The sequence below is a fragment of the Schistocerca nitens genome, chromosome 12 (assembly GCF_023898315.1).
Source record: "Schistocerca nitens isolate TAMUIC-IGC-003100 chromosome 12, iqSchNite1.1, whole genome shotgun sequence".
NCBI classification, from domain to species: Eukaryota; Metazoa; Arthropoda; class Insecta; order Orthoptera; family Acrididae; genus Schistocerca; species Schistocerca nitens.
This window is the reverse complement of record NC_064625.1, coordinates 89,125,087-89,130,074: the sequence shown is the minus strand read 5'-3', so window position 1 is coordinate 89,130,074 and position 4,988 is coordinate 89,125,087. Positions and strand designations below refer to the sequence as shown.

The 4,988-nt window shown below is 47.2% G+C and overlaps 1 pseudogene; it reads right to left on the bottom strand.

Moving 5' to 3' along the window:
- Nucleotides 1-4,528: 4,528 nt before the first annotated feature.
- LOC126215577 (5S ribosomal RNA) lies at nucleotides 4,529-4,646 on the bottom strand (annotated as a pseudogene).
- Nucleotides 4,647-4,988: the final 342 nt, after the last annotated feature.

The following is a 4,988-nucleotide window of genomic DNA, read 5'->3' as shown; positions in this document are numbered from 1 at the left end:
TCGCTGAAGACGACACGTCTCCATTCGTCCCTCCATTCACGCCTGTCGCGACACCACTGGAGGCGGGCTGCACGATGTTGGGGCGTGAGCGGAAGACGGCCTAACGGTGTGCGGGACCGTAGCCCAGCTTCATGGAGACGGTTGCGAATGGTCCTCGCCGATACCCCAGGAGCAACAGTGTCCCTAATTTGCTGGGAAGTGGCGGTGCGGTCCCCTACGGCACTGCGTAGGATCCTACGGTCTTGGCGTGCATCCGTGCGTCGCTGCGGTCCGGTCCCAGGTCGACGGGCACGTGCACCTTCCGCCGACCACTGGCGACAACATCGATGTACTGTGGAGACCTCACGCCCCACGTGTTGAGCAATGCGGCGGTACGTCCACCCGGCCTCCCGCATGCCCACTATACGCCCTCGCTCAAAGTCCATCAACTGCACATACGGTTCACGTCCACGCTGTCGCGGCATGCTACCAGTGTTAAAGACTGCGATGGAGCTCCGTATGCCACGGCAAACTGGCTGACACTGACGGCGGCGGTGCACAAATGCTGCGCAGCTAGCGCCATTCGACGGCCAACACCGCGGTTCCTGGTGTGTCCGCTGTGCCGTGCGTGTGATCATTGCTTGTACAGCCCTCTCGCAGTGTCCGGAGCAAGTATGGTGGGTCTGACACACCGGTGTCAATGTGTTCTTTTTTCCATTTCCAGGAGTGTATTTAGACGACGTGACTAGCATTTTTCCACATTATGAGCTGCCTGCCAATGATCACACCAAGAAAAGTATTTGTCTGAGAGTCAGAAGAGTGGGAAATAATATGCTGTACTGGAATCCTGAATAAAACCGACCTACTCTCAGAAAAGAAATATTTTGCATTACGTATTGAACATCTGCGATACTTACGTTCACCAGTTAATAAGCAAGACAACAAGTGTTTTACAAAGTAGCATTTGAAAAATACTTCGTATGTTTAACACATTCTCCTCTACGCACCACCGTAAACGTCACGCTACAGCTGTTGTACAGTCTACTATAAAACTTTCTAACACCCCAACATCAATTTGAACGCATTTGTGCACTCTTGGGGCAACGTCTCGTGTTGCTTTCTGGTTTCAATTCCGGCGCTTCCACGCTATGTCCTCTCTTTGATGTAAGATATATCGCCGTTTATTAGCGAAATAATTGTACAACACACAGACTCGTACTGCACTTGAAAATGACCCGTTAAGTCCGAAATTGGCGAATCGTGCAAGGTATAATGAACGGAATTCTTGTGAAGAAACCGCTGAGGTGGAATGGTTTATAAGGTCCTTTAACAAATATACGGCTGTGATGCCCCACATGAACAAAATGAACCACAGATAACATACAATAACAGGCCACTTACGTCCTGGAAGCCGGCCATGGTGGCCAAGCGGTTAAAGGCGCTACAGTCTGGAACCGCGCGACCGCTACGGTCGCAGGTTCGAATCCTGCCTCGGGCATGGATGTGTGTGATGTCCTTAGGTTAGTTAGGTTTAAGTAGTTGTGAGTTCTAGGGGACTGATGACCTCAGAAGGTAAGTCCCATAGTGCTCAGAGCCATTTGAACCATTTTGAACGTTCTGGAAAAGGCGGCTACGAGACAGACAATTACGCCTGCAAATAAACATAAAAATCACGCGGAATATTTGAGTTACCTCATGAAAGCCCACCCAGTTGACCGTAAGGTCTAACGCACGGATTTACGGTGTGGGAAGGAGCGCCTGGTCCCCGGCACGAATCCGCCCGGCAGACTTGTGTCGAGGTCCGGCGAGCCGGCCAGTCTGTGGATGGTTTTTAGGCGGTTTTCCATCTGCCTCGGCGAATGCAGGCTGGTTCCCCTTATTCCGTCTCAGCTACACTATGTCGGCGATTGCTGCGCAAACAAGTTCTCCACGTATGCGTACACCACAATTACACTCGTCTAGTGTGAGACGTTCTCTGGGTGGGGGGTCCATCGGGGGCCGAACCGCACAATACCCCTGGGTTCGGTGTGGGGTGGCGGAGGGGTGAAGTGGACTGAGGTAGTCGTCGTGGGTTTGCGGACCACTGCGGCTGCGGCGGGGACGGAGCATATCCGTCGTTTCTATGACCCCGGTTAACATACAATACAATACAATGCAATACACCTCATGAAATGAAACTAGAGGGGTAGTTGCAGGAATTCTAGGCTTCTGGACGAGGATAAACTAACAATACAAAAATAACGCTATTAGATCTACAACATTGCTTTCGCCATTTTCCAATACATGGCAGTAGCGGCAGTGGTGGAGCATCCAGTAACAGGCAATTTTCAACATAACGCCACAAAATATCATTCGATTTTTGGTTGCATCATTAAATTAACCTCGATTCAATATGTGAACTTACGAGCCCAGTTCTCGTCATTTGCGAGAAGTTTTAATTTTCTACTTCAAGGTGAAGAAATCTGAGGTTGGCGCTCATAAAACTCTGAGTGAGATCTATGGTGAGGCAAACATTAGTGAAAGAACGTGCAGAGAATGGTTTCCATGCTTCAAGACATACTGAATGCCGACTTGGCTCTAGAAGACAGAAGCTGACAAAGACTAAAGGCAAGAATACGGCGACAAACATGAAAAGGTGCTTTTGCAGCATGACAGTGCTCGACTCCATGTCACAAAATCCGTCGAAACATACTTGGAAACACTTACATGGGAAGTCCCATCCCACCCGCCGTATTCCCTCTGACTGCCACCTTTTCCGATCAGTGGCAGACGGCGTGGCTGACCACTACTTCCTTCCGCTCATATGAACAAGTGGAAAACTGGATCGATGCGTGGATCTACGGAAAACACGCCCAATTCTTCAGCTGGAAGATTTATATGCTGCCCGGAAGACAGCAGAAAGTAGTTGGACAGCGATGGCCATTACTTCGAATCGTAATTTTTTTTTTGTACGTTTTTCACAATAAAGCCTCGAACTTTGAGAAAAAAAAAAAACGGCGGCAGCAAAGTTGTACGCTTAATGACGTCGTTCCATGACAACGACGTAATCGAAAAAATAGCCACAAACTCCGGCAGAATGAACAGAAAAGCTGGAATCGCGTAATTCGCTTGACCTGTTGAAACGCGTATGTACTCGGTAGCAGCGATGGCGAGGCATGACAGAATCTCTGACCAGAGAGTTATTTATCGTTGCTAGTCTGCGCTTGACCGCGCGAGAGTTCAGTTCAGTTGGAGAGCAGTAGCGCGTGGGAGATGATGCAGTTGCGAGAAAGTAGTTGTACGTAGCGAGTCGCGAGAGCATGTAGTAGCGCGCGAGAGACAGTCGCAGTCGTGTGTGAGGAGTCGGCGGGCGTCGACATGGCGCTCTGGTCAAGGTTCAGGACGAGGTGTATTTTTAAATGTAATGTATCTTAACAGTAATTAATTTGTTCAAGAATCGCCCCAATAATAATTGTGTTCTGAAAGCAATTTTTTAAGAAAATAATCATTACAATTGAAACAATACTTCCTATGCTTTTCCTGCCAGAATCAATTTATCAGATTTGCACAGGGCCTAAGGTCAGCGCAGATGACCTTATAAAATTTATCAGCTCGATGATAACGTTAATTTTGTGGGGACTTAGCATTTTTGCACATTTTTGTTATCATTGAGTTTTGTTACTGTGGGAAGATGACATTTGGCTCCTATTTGCATTTTCATTCAATTCATATTATTTAAAAATAATTCCGGGGAGGTTACACTTAGCACGATGAGTATTCACATTTAAAATATTTTCTTTCAAAATTTTTGCTGGAAGGTAACATTTGGCTCTATGACCATTGACATTTGAATAATATATTATACTTTTTTTAAAATTTCTCCGGGGAAGTTACACTGTATAGCTCAAACGAAGACAGCGATATGGGGTAATCGCCGTAAATCCACAGTAATCACTATCGCAAATTCCTGTTGGCAACAATATGCCCCAAACAAAAACAGCCCATTTCAAATACGCCACGCTTCCATGCCGTCACATTCGAAAAAGAAGAGCAAAATATTTGTAAAAACTAACCTTATAATAGCTTCACGTTTCACTCAAAACAATTTAAGCTATCCTCTTAGGTTCCTGCCTGAGCTTGCCCTCGGACATCATGGCACTTACAGAAAGAAGTAACCAAATATTTGTGATACGCAAATTTATAAATATGATCGGTACTCGTTTCTTCAGCGACAATGTAAGCTGTACTCTCAGACTCCTGCCTAACCACACCCTCGTAAAACACAAAATGCACCCATAAAAAAAAAAAAAAAAAAATACCGCACCAAGAAGGAATTCTCCGAATGGGACGAAAATTGGTAGATGTAGTACACATATAAAGTCAAACACTACGTCTTCACGCCACAAGTGGCCCATCGGGATCATCCGACGGCCATGTCATCCTCAATTGAGGATGTGGACAGGAGTGGTGTGTGGTCAGCAGACTGCTCTCCCAGTCGTGACCGGAGCCGCTACTATTCGGTCGAGTAGCTCCTCAATTGGCATCACGAGGCTGAGTGCACCCCGAAAAATGGCAACAGCGCATGGCGGCCTGGATGGTCACCCATCCAAGTGCCGACCACGCCCGACAGCGCTTAACTTCGGTGATCTCACGGGAACCGGTGTATCCACTGCGGCAAGGCCGTTGCCACATACACAGGCAAACAAATGATTGTAATTTAAGGAAAAGTGGATAATTTCATCAAGAGAAAGATCTTTACGAATTCAGAAAGCCATTAACGAGTTGGTCGACCTGACAGAGTCTTTGGGTGTCCTTCTGACGGATATCGTGCCAAATTCTGTTCAACTGTCGTCTTAAATAGTGAAAATCCCGAAATAGTCGGAGAGCCCTGCCCATAATAACGTTCTCAGTTTGGGAGAGATCTGGCGACCTTGCTAACCAAGATAGGGTTTGGCAAGAGCACTGGAAGCTCTCGGCGTGTGCGGGCGAGCATTATCTTGCTAAAATGTAAGACGAGGACGGATTGCCAT